Source organism: Mchenga conophoros, linkage group LG14 (genome assembly GCF_057382185.1).
Source record: "Mchenga conophoros isolate Kocher_MC1m ecotype Shallow Benthic linkage group LG14, M_conophoros_male_GT1.1, whole genome shotgun sequence".
Taxonomy (NCBI): domain Eukaryota; kingdom Metazoa; phylum Chordata; class Actinopteri; order Cichliformes; family Cichlidae; genus Mchenga; species Mchenga conophoros.
Genome location: NC_140539.1, coordinates 14,969,134 through 14,990,900, shown reverse-complemented (window position 1 = coordinate 14,990,900; position 21,767 = coordinate 14,969,134). Strand labels below are relative to the sequence as shown.

The following is a 21,767-nucleotide window of genomic DNA, read 5'->3' as shown; positions in this document are numbered from 1 at the left end:
ATGAAAGAAATGGGGGTTGCAATAGGAGGGAGAGGGCCATCCAGTTTGATAAGGAAATGTATTTTCAACTCTTCTCTTCCTCCCTCTGTCTGTCTCTAGCTCCGCCTGGCCCTTGTCTTCTTACACTTATTCCATCACTCCATGAACAGCCATTTCTCCCTAACTACTGCCAGTCAGACCTCCCCACCCATCGCCATGGTTTCTTCTTCCATCTCTCCCTCCTTTATTTCTCTTTTCCTTAGGCTGGTTTCTATTGCTTCCACTTGTTTTCCCACATCATCTTTCTTTTTTACTTTTAATCCTTCCATTTGTCCCCCCCTAGTTCGGTGGCAGTCTCCCGGTGCAGTGGTTGAGCCACAGGGACCCGCTGACAAATCGATACATCACTGTAATTAATTCTGCCGACCCTCAAAGTGTTTAACGAGCAGTTCCAACCCCCTCCTCCCTTCTCTCCTCCGCCTTGCACGTGGGTTTTGGTGCAGTCCAGTTCAGTGGTTAATGGTGAGGAGGCATCCATGTGCAGCGAAGTGCTGCCACTGTTAGGTGAGGGACAGGAGATGATACAGTTGAAATGTGTGGGTTTGGAGGATGAAGGCAGATTGAAGGTGTTTGGGGTTAATCTGAGAAGCTCTCTGGGTGAAGGATTGGTCCAGCTGGTTAATTAGAATGGGTAAAGGGTAGATGTAAAATGTGTGGCCTTGAGAGAAAAGAACCATGTGCCAGACAGAAGTTAGAAATGTATGTGTGTGTGAGTGCTTGTGTGCAAACTGTCTGTATGTGCTGTTAGTTACAGCTTTTCTTTGACTCAACATCACTCAGTTCTGTCTTCAGCCTGGTCCTGCGCTAGAAAAAGGGGTGCTCGCCCATCACAGATGGTGGGAATCATATTAAGCAAAAGTGAAACAAAGGAATTGATGTTCAGAAAGATTCCATTAGCAGAGTATTGGCAGGAGGATCTTTAAAAAAATATCAGATGTAAGTAAGGTGAAATGATAATGAAGTAAAGACCAAGTTCAAGGTCAAGTTCAAGTTCAAATTTTATTCGCCACATGCAGGTGAAATGAACCCGCCCCCCAACCTTACACACACAACACAGACATCACATGGGGATACAAGTCAGAGAACGGTTGCATCACAGAAAAACCACTGAAATGTACACTACAATGGGAAAAGTACAAGAGGAAAAAAAGAGACCTCTACTCATGCTGGGCTACAGGAGGACAGCATGAGAACAGGAAACAAAAAAAACTCCTCTGCACAGAAAGCACATAAATGTCCACAGTACAACATTATAGAGCACGTGACCAGCAACAGGGTTGGGTAGGGGATAAGGAGTAATCCCAGGCAACACAGCGGCCATCCTGCCACTGCGCCGACTCTCCAGCGCGGGCCCAGACCCGCCTCGTGTTCCCAGGAGGCAACAAGACCAGAGGGCAGAAAGACAACTACACTCTCTCACTACTTCATTAGGTACACCGGGTTGGACCCAGTTTTGCCTTCAGAAACGCTTGAATTCTTTGTGCAACACATTCAACAAGGTGCTGAAAACATTCCTTGGAGACCCTCAGAGATGTTGGTATGTTAACATATTATTAACAGATTAACATAATAGCCTCGTGTTGATGAAGATTTTTTATTTCATCATTGTCGAGGCCATTTGAGTACAGTGAACTCTTTGTCATGTTCAAGAAACCAGTCTGAGATGATCTGAGCTTTGTGACATTTGCACGCTATCCTGTTGGAGGCAGCCATCACTTCAGCAGGTCATCTTGACCGCGTCTAAAGTAGAGTTTAAAGTTTTCTGCCATGTGATTGGCTGAATAGCTATTTACGTTAATGAGCAGGTATACCTAATGAAGAGGACGGTGAGTGTATGTTAAGAGAGTACAGAAGGCCAGAGAGCAAAGGAGAGATGAGGTGATACTGGGTGATATAATGTGTTTATGAGCCCGGGCTTGGTTTTTGTGTGTGTATGTGGTGAGTATGGGAGATATTATGGATAGTGAATCATTAATATCAGCAGCATAAGACACTAATGAATAACACGGGGATATATTGCTTCTCTCTCCTCCTCTCTCTTACTCTCTCTCTCCTGCAGTGGATTTGTTTCTTCTGGCTTTAATGAGAAACACCTGTTAGAGCTCCTCGTTAGGCATCCCTTGCTCAGACCCCATTAGACTAGTTTCTCTCTGCAAAGTCTGTCTGCGTACGTGTATGTGTGTTAATGTAAGCTGATAAATTATAATGCATTCATTTATAAAATGATCCAGTTTTGAGGATGACATTGCCAAGTGTAGAATACAAAAGGTAAAAAAGTTTTAGTTTATAATGTTAAATTAAAAATGTCAAGAGGAAAAAGGGGGGATGTGCATATGCATGAGATTTTGCAGTAGAGGAAGCTTTAAGTGTATTTGCTGTTGTTTTTATTTATGTGAGAGGGGAAATGGGAAATGTATCAGCGTTTTAATGCATGTAATTGCTTTCCCTACATGTACAGCTGTGTATTTAAACAGTGATTATATTTTCCAGCAGTGTTGGGGATTAAAGTTTGAAATTCAGCAATTATACCACAGTTATGAATCCAAAGAACATTATGTTGCTTTGCTATTTTGAGTGAAGCTTCAAGTTTGATGGAGGGTTTAGTTTAGCCTCTGCATTAAGTGGACAGGCTGATTTTACCTTGGCAACAGGACTAGATGTGTGGGGAGACAGGTTCCACAAAAACAAGAGAGAATGTGGACTCCTGGTGTCAAGTCCAATGCAGACATTACCTGTATTGAAAAGACATTTCACTCCTATCCAGACTGTGTAGGACATGACTTTCAGGCTTTTTCACGTCTCCAAGAGAATGCAGGACACCTTCTATGTGCCACTCATTCGTCCAATATTTGGTTAAATGAATAACTACTATGTTCAGCAAATAAATAAATATTTCACCCAATCAAAACACAATAAGAATATTCTGCAGAATGGGAAATGCTTACATTTCAGCCATTGTACCTCTGTAGAACAATGATGATGATGTTCCTTTCAGCTCTGCAGCCTGGTCAAGTATCATTGTCTCCACACTCACACAGAAATATCAACATGCATCCTTTTTATTAGATTTATAAAGCTGCAGATATGCCTCATTGTGTTCAATCAGACTCTCATTCTTTGTGGAAATGGGTACATGTGCAGAAGCTTAAGTTCCACTGCCACAATTATCCACGAATGGATGTGAGATTGACTAACAAGGGTCTGTTATGCACAGCTGCGGCTATTTTTAGCATATGTTCAACTAATTCATCATGTGTACCTGTAAGCCATCACAGTGGTGTCTCATCATCATTACTAAATGTCAAAAAGATGATTAGTCTGTAGCGCTCATATTGGAAAAAGAGAAGTAATGGCTTAAATGTTAATAAAAAGCATGAGAACATCCATCCATCCATGTTCCTAACTGCTTATCCAATTCAGGGTTGTGGGGTGGGGGCAGTAGAGCCCTTCAAAAATAATAACAGAATCATTGAAATTGGCAACAACAACCACCTAAGGTATTACTTTTTCAATGAGAAATTTGTAATGGGTAATTGCTTCATTCTTTCCAAGTCACTGTTTGTGTTATTATGAGTGTGTCAAGACTGAAACAGTGGGGTGTGTGACTGACTGATATATTGGGTATGATGTTCCATATCCCTCCCAAAGCCAGTTGGGTTCATTAACTTCAGCGTGATGATGCTGCTGAATGCTGGTCTGTATGACACAAACAAGAGCTGTAGCATATTACCAAAGAAAATGGTCCTTTCTGGGGAAACTGGTATTACCAGTGTTGAGTGTTGTATATGAAAGATGGGACTTATGGTCTGAAAAGTTAAATATAAGCATTCATTTCTTTAAAAATGCATTATTTCTAATAGCAAGTGGGGCAAGAAGCTGAAGAAATCAGATTGTGTAAAAGTCTATAGGAATATGACCCTTGGTTTAGTTGTTTTGTGACATCAGTTAACAATTTCCTGATGAGCTTATGGTCTCAGTTGCTAGTTTGAATTCTTAGGCAGGGTTCACAGGAGCACGTCTGAGGCTTCAGCAGCCTTGCTTCTCATTAATTTTAAACAGAGCCTGTTGCTGAACTAAATTATGGATCGACTGCTTTGCTTGCGCTGAAAATCAAGAGGAATTAAACTTCTGAGCACCTAGTCAAATCATGTTTATTCAGATGGTCTAGCACGGCTGTTGGCCAGTGAAATCCTGTTATGTGAATATTCTTGGAGGAGGGGGATCAAACTCATTTAATGTCATGTGCCACATGCAGCCCATTTTGATTTTAAACGTGCTGGACTAGTGAAACTCCTCTCTCTGTCAGTGTAAAGAAGTTTAGTGACATATTTAAAATCCCTGAGATATGTTAATACTGACTAGCTTGCATTGTGGTGATTGGTTATTATTGCTACGACAGTCGTGCCAGCAAAGATGGTGCCAAAGAAGCAACACATGTTCCGCCTCAATCCTACCTTACTGAATATAATGTTCTTTTAAAAAAACATTATCCTTTTAATTTATTAATGTACATAGTATAAGGTAGGCTTACCCTCAATATTGTATGAGCCTATTGTGTGATGTCCAATACATTACATCTGATTTCAAAATACCAAGATGGTGATGACCAGATCCACATTGGAAGTCTTCATTGACCTGAGTGCGATGCCATGTTGGCCATGTCCATCTCTGATAAAAATGACAACACTGAGGGTTGTGTAATATAATCAGACACAATACTGATATGATGGATTCAGTTGTATTTTTTCCATTTTATTTTATTTTCCGATTTGCTTTTTTTTAAAAAGACAAAAAAAACAACAACATTTCTCAGTTTTCCTGTTGTTCTTCACACCATTTCACTTGTTGTTTTGTTTTTTTTACCAGTTATCCCAAAATCATGTATTTTAATCTTCATTTGGTCTTTAGTCCCTCAGATTCCTTCATTTGTGGCCTTTAAAAAATGTGTTCTCTTGCATTGCTTCACTGTTATGGTCCAGATTTGTCTCCAATTGCTCGTTTTGCCTTTCTGACTCTTTCCTAGTCCATACCCACAAACACACACACACACATTCCTCTAGTCTGCCACTTAGAATTATGTGTGTGTGAGACTGCCAATGAGGTGATTAATGACTTGTTTGTTTGTCGTTCTTACTATATCCATTCCCTTCATCTTAATTAAAGATATAGCTGCTGATTTGGCAGGACCCACCCGTGTAGTGCTGTTTATACAGCTGATACTTACAATACAGTCTATGCTGTTCACTGTTCAGCTGAAATTCTACAGTAATTTGATGATTTGATGTTTTGCAACTCACTTTTTAATGATTACTTTTGTGTAGTTCAGACCTTCCCAGAGTTTTAACAAAGCTCCCTGTGAATATACATCGTCTCTCTGTGTGCAGAGTAGCGTTTGTGATAGTTCACATGAGTATTTGTGTACCTGTATGTGTTTGTTGCCTTTATTATCTTTAAATCCACCTGGATTTGACAAACTTTCAGGAAACTTTTGGGAGATTTTGAAGAAGAAGAAACTAAAAATGTCGTTGAAATCTAAACCATAAAGAAATCTCTGCTGTATCCAAAATATAAAAGTGACACTGAATATTTAAGGCCATTTTGATTTTTGATTTTGATTTTTTCATTTATGATGCTTCTCAGAAAAACGTGCATATTATAGTTGGTCAAATTCATTGTAGCATAATCATTACAAAAGCCTTAGAAATGGGTCAGTGAGCTGACTGTTGTGTGCATGGTGCTAATGCATCTAAAAAGAAAAGAAAAGTTTACGATACAGAAATGTCCAACTTCTGAGAAATATGTATGTTTATTTAAACACCTGATACTTAGTAGGGACTCCTTTACCTCAGCTTACCTGTATCATTGTGGTGTAGCACGGCAGTGATCAAGTGATCAGCTTGTGGCATTGCTGATGTGTTACTGAAGCATAGCAAGCTTTAAGAGCAGCTTACCTCTCGGTAATACCCCATAGATTCTATTTGAGGTTCAGGTTAGGTTAGGTGAGTTGGCTGGCCGATCAGTCAGCAAACTGCTTGAATGCAGTTTTGAGACTGTGGGTAGGCGTGAAGTTCCTTTTGGAAAAGGAAACCAGCAACTCCATAGAGCTTGTCAGCAGATAGAAACATGAAGTGCTTTGACATCTCGTGTTTGAAGGCTGCGTTGACTCGGACAGTGCACCAACCATCACCAATACCAGCAAAAAAACTTCATGCTGAATTTCTCTTTGGATTCTCCACAGACCGGACTTTAATTTCCAAATACACTTTGGACCACTGAGAAACAGCTATTCTTCTCTTTAGCCCAGGTAAGATGCATCTGACAGTGGTTCAAGAGTGCTTTGATATTAGGAATGAATTCCCTTTCCTGAAGATGTCTCTGTGTAGTAGCTCTTGATACACTGACACCAGCTTCAGTTCACTCTTTATGAAGTTCTCTCAAGTTCTTCACTTTACTTTTCTTGATGATCCTCCAAAGGCAGTCATGCCTGTTGCTTCTACACCTTTTTCTAATGAACATCTTCCTTCCAGTCAGCTCTCTAGTAATACACTTAAATACAACATGTCAGCTAACTGCCAACCTTTTCAGTAGAAGTGGGCGAATTAATCTAAATATTCGTACCAACGCTGCCATTGGTATGTGACTGGATTGATGCTTTGTTTTTATCCTCCAAGTTCAGTATGTGGCCCACTGAATTAAGGTTAAATCAGTTTCGTTTAGTTTTAGTATACCTCAAACATCCACTATGAAAAATGTACTTATTGTTTTGGTTGTCACTTTTTAAAACTTTTTAATAGACGATAGTCGTAGCCCTAAACAACATAAGTTGACCCAAAGTCTTAACTAATTTAGAAGTGATTAAAATGTGTTCAGAATTTGGCATTTGTATGAGATTAATCTTGTAAATTATGACACACTGCTCTCCCATGCATAAGCTCCCTTTATAAGCATGCAGATATTGGATACTGGCGCTATATTTACTTGGTATCGAATCTCTATCCAAAATTGGCAGTATTGCACACAACTGCTTTTTACCTTCTGTGTCGAGGGCGTCGATTATTGTCATTTGTAAAACCTGCCAGATCAAAAGTCTTCGCCATAATTTTAGTTGAGTGTGCCAAAGCCCACCAAGAGACACTGTTTGAATGTAAAATACTAGATTTCTGATTTTCACAAGCTATAAACTATAATCAAAACAGTTCAACATCTAAACCTAAACATGGGTTGAAATATTTTGCTTTCTGTCCAATTAATACAAAACATATGAAAGTTAATCTTTGTGAATGAAATTAAGAACAAAGTAAGATTTATTTATTTTACTTTTTTACATGTACTAGTATTTTGGTGAAATCTGGGGCAAAGTTTACAGTCATGGTATTCATTGCAGCATTCACCAAAAAGTTCTGAAGGATGCATTTTGTATTTACCGCTGCTGAAGAGAAACGTTGAGACGGGCTTGAGAATGACCTTTTATTTTCCATCATGTTTTAGTACAAGTCTCAGCTGTTTTGAAATACTCCTGTTTGCTTTGTACATTTGCACGCACCGCTTCCTTTTAATGTAATTTCAACTTTCCCTTCATGTTGTTATGAAACATTCAGCTCCATTCAGTGGGTGTGATAGTTCAGAGAGAATACAGGAAGTAGTGTGCCCTTAATGTAGCAAGGCAGACAGAGAGAGGTGGTGGAGGTAGTGAATGGGTATGCAGTGTATCTGATGTTCTCGCAGAAGTTTTGTTTGCTGGATTCCCAGATATTGGAGAGGGTGAAAATTTGAAATCCTGCCGCTGAATTGCTTTGTTTGGCCCTTTTGGCATGCTAACAGGCACAAAAACATTCACACCTTTGGTTCTTTTACTTAAAATGCTTTGTTTGGGCCTTTAGAAACACACAGAGAACATGTAGTCCATGTAGGACAAGCAAGCCCCTCGCTAGCTGATTTTAACTAACCGATGAACCACCATACCCAAAAACTTCAAAACACAGGAGTAAAAATGAACCCCATGGCAGTAATGCAACTGTGTTTTAAACAGAACACAGTGTTTCTGTCTCCCTGACTGAACTATACTTAAACATAAAAAGACTTTTTGTGTTTTTCTACAAGCTTGTATGCAAGCTGCTGGGTCCCCATGTGGGAAGACCATGTGGAACTCAGTGTGTGTGTGTGTATACAAGCGTGTTTGGTGCAGCGCTGTGTTAAGGCTAAACACACTTAAGGCTAAGCAATCAGTGAGTAAAGTTTCCCCGCCGCTGTCATTAAAGCTCCACATAAAAGCTTAAGCTGCTTTTATCCTTCCAAGGAAGAAAGGGAGAATGTCAGCACATAATTAAATTAGATGAAAGGAGGGGAATTAGAGGCTTCCTCCTCTTTAAACACAAACGACTTAATCAGAACCTTGGGCTAAATGAGAGACAGACGGCTACATGATCACGGGGAGGATAAACATCCATCTCCTTGTCTACATCGTTTTTGCTGTTTCACTTTTCTTCCCCCGCCCTGTCTTTATTATCTCTCTTACCTGCTGTATATGTAACAGAGGCAAACGTACAGAACATTTGCCGGTCGACATCTCTGGATTTTGCTTCCTCTCACTGCATTCTGTAACCGCCATCCCTGTGTTCGTACAATCGGTTCAGCTGTTTGTTCTAAAGCATACATATGGATTCTTTGCATCTTCCACTTTTTCTTTCTCATCCCACAAATTCTACTCTGCTGCAGTGTTTTCAAATTCATTTTGAAGAAAAAAAAATTGACCTTGAATTCTCCATCCACAGCATGCAGAATTTCAAGAGTAAGAAGCTGTTGGACCCTGATGTATAAGCCCTTATTGATTTTGGAATATGAATTTCATCATACTAGACATTGATTTGTTTCAGAGAATGGCAGTTTATTTTGTGTGATGCTTATAACCACTGATTGAAGGACAGGATGATGCAATGGAGTGCATCAGAGTTTAAAAAAAGAAGCTTCAGTGAATTTGTTTGTTAGACTGAGCTCTGCCTTTAATGTCTGCCAAGGCTTTCACTCTGAAATGAGATCCACTGACACTAATTGATGCTAATGAAGTTATCAGGAGGAAAGTCTTATATTTTGCATGGTGGTACCATCTGTAAACTCTAAGTATTTAACAGACAGAGGAATTGCAATGCAAATTAGTATTTGCAGGACTACCAGCTTTTAACATATAGTATTTCTGTGTTTTAGTTAGCTACAGTTGTGGTCAGAAGTTTACATCCACTCATCATGGGCATGATCATCGCAATAATAAATGTTTTAATGAGTTCTTTGAACTGTTCTTTTTCCAGGGTGGAATGATTGTACAGCATTCATCTTTAATGGAAAAACCAACAAACATGAATTGGATGCAGCCTGTTGCTTTTACAGTATAATACTTGTAATAAAAGTACAGTAACAGGAATTAGTGACTGAGTAGCCCAGAGCGTTTCTCTTGATTTCTTTAGTCAGGGTAAATTCATTCACCTGCACAGATTAGCTAAACGAACCCTGACAGCCGAGTGATAATAGTTGGTTAAATGTTCCTTAGTAAGTTTCACCTTGACCAGGTGTTTTTGGTAGCCGTCAAGAAGCTTTTCACAAATACGTTCTGGCTGGATATTAGACCGATCATGTTGGGAGAATTAGTAGAGTTCATTTAAATTAGTTAGTTTCCTGCCATGGATCTGACGGAGTAAAGGTCGGGGCTTTTGGATGGCCACTCCAGAAGCTCAATATTAGCCTGTCTTATCTATTCCAAAACCAGTTTTGATATGTTTTTCAAGTCATTGTTCTGTTGGAACAACTGTTTCAAGTATCAACAACCTACCTTTTCTTTTTTTTGAAATAGATAAGATGCCAGAAGATACCAGACCAAAGCCCCCCCCCCATTAAATCCTTATGCACACGGCCAGCCTATTTTCATTCCCATTATTTTGTCAGATCCGCTAGCGTGCCTTATTTACTCACAAGGTGTCCTTTGTTTTCAGTGCACCCTGACGCTCTGGTTTATAGCTTTCCTTAGATGGGTCTGTCACTCCTGGCTCATGCTTTGTCAACATGCAGGGTTACTGTTGGAAAGGGGTATTTTTCAGTCGACCTAAACCTCACCAGTGGAAGCAACAAAATATGAAAACAAAGTGAAAAGTGCAAACACACAAAGGACTCCCCAACCTGCTAACACTGATATGTTTTTTAGATCTCTAAAACAGAACCTTTTTTCTCGGCTGTGAGAGTGCATCAAGGAGCACCGGCAAAGGACGGCTTTTGCGTAATGGGGAGATTCAGGTACCATCTAACAAAAATCAGGAACAGTACAAAAAAGCTGTCCAGCCAGACAGAGCAGGCAAAATGGAGGAAAAGCTGATATGGCTCCCATTTAAAGAAAAAAAGGATGTGTAAAGAGAGTGGGGAGAAGGGGTTTGAGTTTCCCGTGACTCTTATTTCTCCTTAACTACACACCTGCAAAGTTCTGTGCCTGTTTTTCAGTGGGTGTCCCAAAGAACATTTATTTATTGAGGCAGGCTCACTCAATGAAAACGACAGCCACACTAGCAGCTGGTAAACAGAGTCAGCTTTGGTGGGGAGAGTGACTCTTTTATTTTCCAGGATTGTCTTGCTTTACAGTATTCCTCTTCATTTTGCCTTAATTGGTGATCTGTTATTATTTATTTCATTTTTAAACATGTTTTTTACTATTTCCCTGATTACGTCCCTAAACCGGAGTAAGATAACCTTTATTAGTCCCACACGTGGGAAATTTGTTTTGTCACAGCAGGAAGTGGACAGTGCAAAAGTTATGAGGCAAAAATTAGAATACAATAAGAATAAATACAGTACACAACTGTACAGAATAGAATAAAATAAAATACTATATACAGTAGAATAAAATAAAATAAATATACAATAAGATAAAAATAGAATACAAATACAAATACTATATACAACTGAGTAAAAATACAAACCGGAGTGAGAACTTATTTGTCTGGGTTTACCTCGTGTGTGTGTGAGGGTGCATGTATATGTGTTTCAGGGTAAAGAGCGCTTGTCCCACCAACTTTATTACAGACCTCAGGAAAGCCATGAAAGTGCTAATTAGCAGTACACAGAGAAGTGGTCCCAGCGGCCAATCGAATCTGCTTTTGAAACCGTGACTCAGTAACTAAGGTGATGAGATATGATATCATCTATAAGGGTTCCACATCAGTGCAATTTTCTTTTATGTCAAATCAGATGAAAGAAAGGTTGTTGTTTTTTCAATGTTGTGATGTGAACATATTCTCTCCTGTGTGTCTTTTTTTGTGACGATTTTTGGCGGTTCTTGTTTTTTTCATGTGCCCATTAATATTTTCAAAGGGGAGATGTTCAGGAAGGAGTTCATAGATTGAGGCAGGTTCATTCGGAGTGCATGTTGTAAATGAGCTTTTGTTTTCCACAGACACAGATACCAGCAGACAGTTTCTCACAGTTGTCTGTACACTAACGCTGTCCACACGGTACCTTCCTTGCTTGCAGACTTGCTGATACACACAGAGGGAAAAAAAAGAAAAAAAAAAGAGAGGAGTGCGCTGGTTGAAATTCGTGATACAGATTTACAGGGAGATGAGTTTTGCAACTTATTTGGACATCGCAGCAGGAAACCACACTGTGGCATATCTTCTTCGTGGGGGTGATAATACTATATACACAAAACCAAATCAAAGTAAATGAAATGGCTGATATATGGAGAATGAGCGGACAGGCGAGAAGGACATGCAAAGAAGATGACGGCATCCTCTCTATCTGAACTTTGAATGTGCGTATGTGTGCACCCATTTGTGCATGTGTGTGTCTGTGTGGGTGAGGCTTTGCTGTAGCATTTGTGGAATCAGGGAAGAGATCATTTCTGAACATAGGTTCGGGAGTACAGCTTCAATTTATCTATTATTCATCTGCTGATCTATCTATCCCCCATCACTATTACAAAGGTCAAGCTGTCCTCACATGTGCTGTCTGCACTCCCCAAACAGAAGCTCATCAATAAGTGTTAAAGGATAGCTCAATATTGTGCTGAAAACATTCTGTTCTACAGGCTGTTGAGCCACTGACCGAGGTGGCAAGACAAAATTAACTGTTCTTTTAGGAGACAGAACAGGAACTAATATCAGAGGGGTTGTAATGTAATGACTAATGACAACATTTCACCCTTTTTTCCAACACGTTTTAATTATCTCAGTGTCCTAGAAAAGCCCTGAAGTACCCATTTAAAACACAGCCATGAATGTTTAACCACGCAGATATTGACACTTGTAAATGACAGTAAATCACAACCCCTCTTTCTAATTGGACTGGCATTTTGAAGGTCAAAGTTCAGGTATCTGAAGATTGAACCTGGGGTCATTGTTTTTTACATCTGACAGAGAGTGGATTTATTATTCTCAGAAGATACAAATAAAGATCCTAGTAGAGCTATGCAGCGCACTGCCGTGAGAATTAATAGATCTCAGAGGAACGGAAATGCAGGCCTCACAAATCTCAACAAAAACAAAAGAATGGAACTATTTGTTGCTTTGAGGTTGTACTTGATCTCCATTTTTAACCTAGTCTAGCTAATGTTTTAGTACACAGTAATATTACAGAGCTGCAAAGCAAAACAGACCGGATTGCAACATATCATGATTTTGTGACACTGGTCTTTTATTGTTTTATGTATACGGGCTGCCTCATCTTGCTGCAGATGCATGAATGCCTGAAAAACTGTAAAATCTTATTACTTCGAAAGTACTCATCAGAATATTTAGCATTAGCTGACAATGACAAGTGGTGGAGGAACTTTGCACAACTGTTCCTTTAGTAAAAGTTGTAATACCACAGTAATAAAACGCCTCACTACACGTACAAAATTGTACGTGTAGTGAGGTAAAGACCCGCAACCCTGAATTAAATAAGCGGAAGAAAATGGATGGATGGATATTAAATTGAATCAGTTACAGTAATACATCATATAAAATCATGTTTTTGTAATGTGTATGTGCTCAAGGCTGTTCTTGCTAAAGTGCTAATGAAGTCTCATCACACAACACTCTAACTCTTCTACGTCAAGGTAGCCAAGGTGGTCAATAAGAAGAAAAAACTTAACTGTTAAGATCATAAATCAGATGAATCATAACAGTGATAAGTCAAAATTGATGTCAGAGCAGTAAAAATAGAGTCAGGAGCAGCCAATCTCTTGCCAAAGAACACAGGTTTATTTAAAGTGTGCATGTGTAAACAGACAGGAAAAAAACATGGGGCAGAAGGACCCAAATTTCGCTTGATAGGAAGCCAAGTAATAATGTATTAATAGTATGCACGGCAGCATGCCATATGAAACATGCTGTTTTAATAGAATACTACTACTAGAATAATACTACCAATACTACTTCTAGTTTACGCAATCAGTCATGGACAGAAAGGTCTTTTATTTCTTCTTTTATCTGACGTGAGTGAATAAAAGAAATCACAGTTGTACGTTTCTGCACACAAACGTTTATGAAATAATAAAAGTCATGGGGAAACTGAGCGTAAATCTTCCTGCACTAGCTCCTATGGGCAGTCTTGTTGAGAAGCTCCACCCTCACAAACACACTATGGGCATGTCAATTTCTCGATAAGACACGCTCAATAGTAAAATTGTTTGAAGAAGGATACAGTTAGCAACATAAGAGAAATTGATCAAATGAGGCGGGAAGAAAACAGTGTTATCTGAGAAACTGTCAATGGTAATGCATGCACAAAGGATGTAAGCATGAGGCAAGAGAAATGTGCTTACACTGAGCTGAAAAATAGATGACTGCGGTGAAGAAGTGGAAAAAAATGAGAATTAAGCAAGAACGATACAGCATGGAAACAACATCAACAGACTGATTTTCACTAGCAGAAACTGCGTTGCCTTAACTATTCAGGCATTCCAAAAGCATCAGAGACTTTGTACATAAATACATTTGGACAAATTTGTTTTTGTTAGAGGTGCACATTGTGGTCCAAGTGTATCAACTCAACACAATGAGAGCACCCATTACTTAAACATCAATCTTTTTTATTTAACCCCATGTTTTATCAGATGTTTTGTGAAAACAATACCAGAACCAGAACATTTTAACGTGTTTAAACAATGTGTTAAAAAGTTAAGAAGTAATTTCAAATATAAAAGGAAGAAATGATCAAGAAAAAAATATTGTGATTGGCTGCTAGATAATGCTACTGCTAATAGTTTCTGTTGTTGATTATTAATAAGGCTACAGTAGATCAAATATACTACTATTCCCTATACTATATATTTGGTTACTGCCATCTCAAGGGCTTAAGTTTAATGAATGAAATGAATCTTTAACCAGTGGCTTACCGGTTGTGTCCTGTCATTGTATGCATTGAAATTTGCTTACAGTCTTGATGCCAGCAGCTGGGAACAATGAGACAGTCAGTAGATCATCATGAAGTGGCTGCAAAACAGTGTTACACCTAGCAAAAATGGCAATGAAGCTGAAACAAACCAGTGGATGTAACCTGTTTGTAATGCTGCAGGCCCAACTCAGATTATATGTACAGGCAGCTGGACAGGTTTTAAATGAGTATATTAGAAACAAAATGGGAATAGCCACAGTTACAGTAACATATGCTATAAAAATTACTCACACTCATGTCAATATGAACGCTTGTACAGTCCCCAAGCATATTCAGCCTTGTTTTCCCATAGATTTTGTAATGTGCTTCACTCATTATGGCCGAGGAATGACTGTGCAGCATCTATCGTTAATGACTTTAAAAACACAAGAACTGGGTGCAAAAGTTTGTATTTATTTTGGATTTTATGCCCAAACTTCTGACCACTACTGTTGTTGTTTGTTTGTGATTAACACCTCTAACTAAGTGCCATCCCACTGAGTGGCAAATACGTCTCCATTATAGTGTGATATTAGACAGAAATTGTCAGGGTCCTGGGTCTGAGCGACCCAGGATCCCTGAGCAGTTATGAATTATATTATTAGTATTATTATATGTATTTTGGTGTTGCTTCCCTTCTCTGTGCTTGTGTGTGTGTATATATATATATGTGTGTGTGGCTGAGCACCTGTTTATAGGCGGCGTCAGGCCTGGAGGGTGTGGTCCTGCAAGGGGACTGGCCACACCCGAAGCCACACACCTGCTGCTGATCAGGCCTCGTCGGGGGAGCTACTTAAGAGAGTCTTGGAGCTCCCACCGACGCGGGATCATTCCATGAGACTCCACGTTAGTCTTCTGCTTAGTTAAAGTCTGAGTGTATGCCTACTGGAATTAAGTGTCTTGACGGCTGCCTCTGTCATTTTCCCCTCAGGAGGAGCGTGGAACATCGGAGGGCAGCAGGCACGGGGTGTGTGTGGACACACGAGAGTGGAGAACACGGAGCACGGACTTTTTGGGAAGACACGACACGGGAGTCACGGGAGAGCACGGGGATTTACTGTTATTGTTTCCATCACTGTAAATAAACGCACTGTTTATACACAGAGTACCGCGCCTGGGTCCTCCTTCCCCACTCCTTCCACGGTGTGCCATGCCGCACCGTGACAGAAATATCAACCTGCTACACTAACTACGTCTCCCCTTTCAGTATGACATTGCACTGTAAATCTTTTTTTTTCTCAAGTTTAAGTCAAACATACAAACATACCAATGAAACTTATTTATGCTATTTCCAGAGTTTTAAGAGTGTTAAGGTTTCTCTATAAGCTCCATCCTGGTCCTTAATCCGTTCAAGTGAAATCAGCTGTCCGAAACCTGGGTGTACTATTTCACCCTAATCTCACCTTCGAGAAACACTTAAACATGATCACCCAATCAGGGTATCATTCATGCTTTAATTCCCACCTGGTTAGATTATTGTAATGGTCTTTTAACAGGTATTAATCAGAAAGCATTAAATTAAGTCAGGTGGTGGAAAATGTAGCAACCAGATTTCTTACAAAAAAACTGAATATGTGTAACTGTGTAAAAGAAACTGAACATATCACACCAGTCTTAATGACTCTGCACTCGCTGCCTATTACTGTTAGTGTTAATTTTAAGATTTTACATGTTACTTTTAAAGCCCTACATGGCCTGGCTCTAGAATATATACTAAAACTGCTGTTTCCGTACCAACCAGGGCACAGGTACAAGCCTGTTAACTATTCCCACCTCAAGCTAGACAAAAAGGCGATCGACTGTTTGCCGATTAGGCCTCCTCAGTTGTGGAATGACCTGCCTGAGGAAATCTGGCTCGCCTCACCAGTGTCTTCATTTTAGTCACTGGTTTTGAGTCATTTAGATCATAAAGCTGTTTTTTTTTGTTTAGGTTTTTGTGGTTTTTTGTAAAAAGTTAGAATAGATTTCATTATTCTATTCTATTGGAATCACATTGGATCTTGCAGTCTTGTGTCGCCTTTTATGTAATTTCTTCATGATGCTGTTTCTAGGAAGCACTTTGTAATGCTGGTTTTGATACATGCTATACAAATGAACTTTATTATTATTTGACTGTCAGTAGCTGAATGTGGGAAGCACTCAAAAGAGCACATTGTGTTCCTAACTTTTACTGATGTCTTTGTCAACCTGGTGGATCGGACAGACAACTATCTGTCTGAATCCATGTTTTCAAGCTGCAGTTCCAAGGCAAAACAGATTAGCCATGGCTTTGGCAGATACAGTATGATAATATGCTGATATTTCTCCTAGATTATTAAAAAACACCATATGGACGTGCTAGCAAGGTTAAAAACGTGATTTTCCGTGGAGGGCTTTTTTAAAAATCACCTTATTTATGTGGCGGTGAACATGTTTGATGTGTTTACCAAATATTTTCCCACATTCAGCTGACATGCAGCAACATTAGCTTTCATCTCGAGCATTTTTTTTCTAATTACCAGACAAATCTAATCTAATGTTCACCCTTCATAATAAGCTCTCCACCAAGTGCCGAAGTAAATCTTCAGCTCTTAAGCCCCCAAATGCTCCACAATGTGCTCCACTGTGTTTATCAGCTTTGTCTGTGTGCTGCTCAGTGATGGGCAGGTGGTGCACATGGGGTTTTTCCGCTCTGTGCAGTGACTTGAAATGTATCAGCAAGAACAGCAAGGCTACATCAAAAGATTAAAATTGAGGGCATTAAATCAAAACAACTATCAAAAGGTGATGAAAAACTGTGCAAAGCTGAGAGGAATTGCAGAGTGGATTTATGATGCTCTGTGACTTGGCCTATATGGGCTATGTACTTCAATTTACATGTAGTCAGTTGGGCAGTTATTCATGAAAAAATACGTTAATGCCGCTTTACATTTTAAAATTCTTGAGTTACAAGAGCAAATATGTCTGCAGAAGAGCAACCAGACGGCTTTCTTAAGACAGAGGTTTCAAAAGTTAAAAATCTAATGACTGCTGCAGATAGAATTCTGGTTAAATGCCCAGATGAGCGACTTAATCTTTATGTTTCAGAAGTCTTTCACAGATACTGACTCATGCACCATCCATGTCTTTGTAGCTTTAATCCTAATTTATTCTGTCTCTTCTCTTTTACTCACATTTTTCCTTGATTATCAGAGTGGATTTAAAGTAAAAGGAAAGAGAGATCCACTTGGATTCACCAGGTCAGTCTGTTTCTAAACTAAGAACTTGTGTTCTTAATAGTTTGCACGGCAAAGTATGAGAGGGTGACCAAACAGCTGGGGTCTTAGCCAAGTTTCAGGATCAGCTGTGAACGAGTGGTTTGTTAAATTGTTGTACAACAAAGTTCCAGTGAGCTGGACAGTAAGAAAAGAGAGCTTGCTTTCATTTTTTTTCTTATTCTTTTTGCATTATAGAGCTGTGCTATGCTTTGTGTGAAGCAATCTTTTGTAGTTTCAAGTTCAAGCTTTTATGTTCAAGGTGTTATTACTTTTTTATAACTTTCAAGGTTTGTTGAGTTTTACCTTATTCCCTAGTGCTTGTGTGTGGGGTAGAGGAGCCATGCATTCATAATGCATTTGTCTGCGTGTGCGTATGCAAACATGTGTGTGACTTCTGTTTGTTTGCAATTCATTATTTGCATGTTTGTGTAGCTGAGCCTCAAACTGCTGTGTTAATTAGCCTGAAATTAATTGTGCAATATGTTAAAGACAAGTATGCGTAAGACTTGACTGCATCTGGTTATGTGTTAAAAAGGCTGTAAGATTGTGACTGGTGAAGGACGAAAACAATCGGGAAACGTGTTTGTTTCTCTGTATCTTTAGCTCTGCGGTTGTGCTCGAGCAGCGGTCCCCAACCTTTTTTGCGCCACGGACCGGTTTATGCCCAACAATATTTTCATGGACCGGCCTTTAAGGTGTCGTGGATAAATACAGCAAAATAAAACTAGTACCGGTACCGAAAAAAAGATTTATTCATAACACACGTGAAAAGACCCAGGAAAATCGAGTTGACGATAAAAACGATAACAAAATAACGCTGAAAACTGATAAAAACCCTGAAAACCATACATTTCACACCTGAGCCTCTACTCTCGCGGCCCGGTACCAAACAACTCATGGACTGGCCTTTAAGGTGTCGCGGATAAATACAACAAAATAAAATTAGTACCAGTACCGGGGGTTGGGGACCGCTGTGCTAGAGGACTCCCAGTCTTTACAGGGAGTGCAGAATTATTGGGCAAATGAGTATTTTGCCCACATCATCCTCTTCATGCATGTTGTCTTACTCCAAGCTGTATAGGCTCGAAAGCCTACTACCAATTAAGCATATTAGGTGATGTGCATCTCTGTAATGAGAAGGGGTGTGGTCTAATGACATCAACACCCTATATCAGGTGTGCATAATTATTAGGCAACTTCCTTTCCTTTGGCAAAATGGGTCAAAAGAAGGACTTGACAGGCTCAGAAAAGTCAAAAATAGTGAGATATCTTGCAGAGGGATGCAGCAGTCTCAAAATTGCAAAGCTTCTGAAGCGTGATCATCGAACAATCAAGCGTTTCATTCAAAATAGTCAACAGGGTCGCAAGAAGCGTGTGGAAAAACCAAGGCGCAAAATAACTGCCCATGAACTGAGAAAAGTCAAGCGTGCAGTTGCCAAGATGCCACTTGCCACCAGTTTGGCCATATTTCAGAGCTGCAACATCACTGGAGTGCCCAAAAGCACAAGGTGTGCAATACTCAGAGACATGGCCAAGGTAAGAAAGGCTGAAAGACGACCACCACTGAACAAGACACACAAGCTGAAACGTCAAGACTGGGCCAAGAAATATCTCAAGACTGATTTTTCTAAGGTTTTATGGACTGATGAAATGAGAGTGAGTCTTGATGGGCCAGATGGATGGGCCCGTGGCTGGATTGGTAAAGGGCAGAGAGCTCCAGTCCGACTCAGACGCCAGCAAGGTGGAGGTGGAGTACTGGTTTGGGCTGGTATCATCAAAGATGAGCTTGTGGGGCCTTTTCGGGTTGAGGATGGAGTCAAGCTCAACTCCCAGTCCTACTGCCAGTTTCTGGAAGACACCTTCTTCAAGCAGTGGTACAGGAAGAAGTCTGCATCCTTCAAGAAAAACATGATTTTCATGCAGGACAATGCTCCATCACACGCGTCCAAGTACTCCACAGCGTGGCTGGCAAGAAAGGGTATAAAAGAAGAAAAACTAATGACATGGCCACCTTGTTCACCTGATCTGAACCCCATTGAGAACCTGTGGTCCATCATCAAATGTGAGATTTACAAGGAGGGAAAACAGTACACCTCTCTGAACAGTGTCTGGGAGGCTGTGGTTGCTGCTGCACGCAATGTTGATGGTGAACAGATCAAAACGCTGACAGAATCCATGGATGGCAGGCTTTTGAGTGTCCTTGCAAAGAAAGGTGGCTATATTGGTCGCTGATTTGTTTTTGTTTTGTTTTTGAATGTCAGAAATGTATATTTGTGAATGTGGAGATGTTATATTGGTTTCACTGGTAAAAATAAATAATTGAAATGGGTATATATTTGTTTTTTGTTTAGTTGCCTAATAATTATGCACAGTAATAGTCACCTGCACACACAGATATCCCCCTAAAATAGCTAAAACTAAAAACAAACTAAAAACTACTTCCAAAAACATTCAGCTTTGATATTAATGAGTTTTTTGGGTTCATTGAGAACATGGTTGTTGTTCAATAATAAAATTATTCCTCAAAAATACAACTTGCCTAATAATTCTGCACTACCTGTACATGTTTGCAGATATTATAGCTCGATATTAATCTTGCCAACTCTTAGTTAGTTAATTAACGACCGATCACCTACTTTCATAACAAAAAAGGGCATCTACAGAGCAGTAACTTTCAATCTGACATTGCCTCTCCTCAACTGGTCGCAGCAGATGGCTGCCCCTTCCTAAGCTGGTTTTGCCGGAGGTTTCTTCCTGTTAAAAGGGAGTTTTTCCTTCCCACTGTCGCCAAAGTGCTTCCTCATATGAGGTTGTCTGATTGTTGGGGTTTCTCTGTATTATTGTAGAGTCTTTACCAGTAACGCCCATCTCTGTAATCAGATTACAGTAACGCGTTACTTGTAATGCGTTACTGTAATCTGATTACCCTTTTCAAGTAACGAGTAAAGTAAGGGATTACTATTGCAAAATCGGTAATTAGATTACCGTTACTTTCCCGTAGGAACGCTGCGTTACTGCGTTACTAAAACCGTGATTTTTTGCGAGAATGTCTCATGACAGTGACGTAAGCGAGTGCGCTGTTAGTGACAACAGCTGTGTGCAGATCAACAATGGATCACATATCGATTCTGGGAGAGTTTGAGCGTGCAGCGTTTAAAGCGTGGAAGTACTGACCTTACTTTGAGTTTGATTCCATAAAAAGTGACAAAAACATTAGTGTCCATCGTGCGTGGGAAGAAAACTTTTTACAGCGAAAAAAACCCCTAAACTTCCAAACAAGCACCGAGTGCGCAACGACGTAATGGGAAACTCACAGAGAAACTCGCTGATTCTTCAACTGACCGCGGCACACCTGCACCAGGGTAAACCTCCGCCTACCCTACTCCTGCTTTACATGTGAAAATAGAGCAACAGGACCGCTGAGTCTTTGACTTTATTTATTTTCTGCTGTGTTTTACTTGCATCTATTTGAAAGAGTGAGTGTAAACACAAAAAATATTTTATTTTATGTGCTGGAATGTGCAGAAAATAGGTTTAAATGTTAAACTAATTTATTCAAGTCAGAGAATGTTGCATATAATACAATTTTTGCTTGATGCATAAAGTTAAAAGATTAAAACTGATAAAACAAGTTAAAAAAAACAGACTTTTCCATTTGATTACATTTTGTATGATGGATTATGCAGAAAAAGTAGAATTGGGCTGAAAGATCTATCGCTTTATCACCTATTCAGGTTGTAAATCGTGTTTTTAAAAAGTAACTAAGTAACTAAGTAATTAATTACTTTTGAAAATAAGTAATCAGTAAAGTAACGGGATTACTTTTTGGGGAAGTAATCAGTAATTAGTTACTGATTACTTTTTTCAAGTAACTTGACCAACACTGGTCTTTACCTTATAATATTAGGCATCTTGAGGCCACTGTTGTTGTGATTTGGTGCAATAAAAATAAACTGAATTGAATTAAATTGTCCAGCAGCAGTTTCAATATTAAAATTATATATTAGCATACAAATGATGATGATGAAATTTAGCTATATTTTGCTACTAATAGTTTTACTTACGTAGGATTTTGTTTAGACATGTTTGTGCATCTCTTTT

The 21,767-nt window shown here is 39.4% G+C and overlaps 1 long non-coding RNA gene across 1 annotated transcript; it reads left to right on the top strand.

Moving 5' to 3' along the window:
* The first annotated feature begins 12,161 nt into the window (after positions 1-12,161).
* LOC146559467 (uncharacterized) lies at positions 12,162-15,535 on the top strand. Its single transcript, XR_014888259.1, has 2 exons — positions 12,162-15,276; positions 15,362-15,535. It is a non-coding gene; the product is annotated as an uncharacterized LOC146559467 (long non-coding RNA).
* Positions 15,536-21,767: the final 6,232 nt, after the last annotated feature.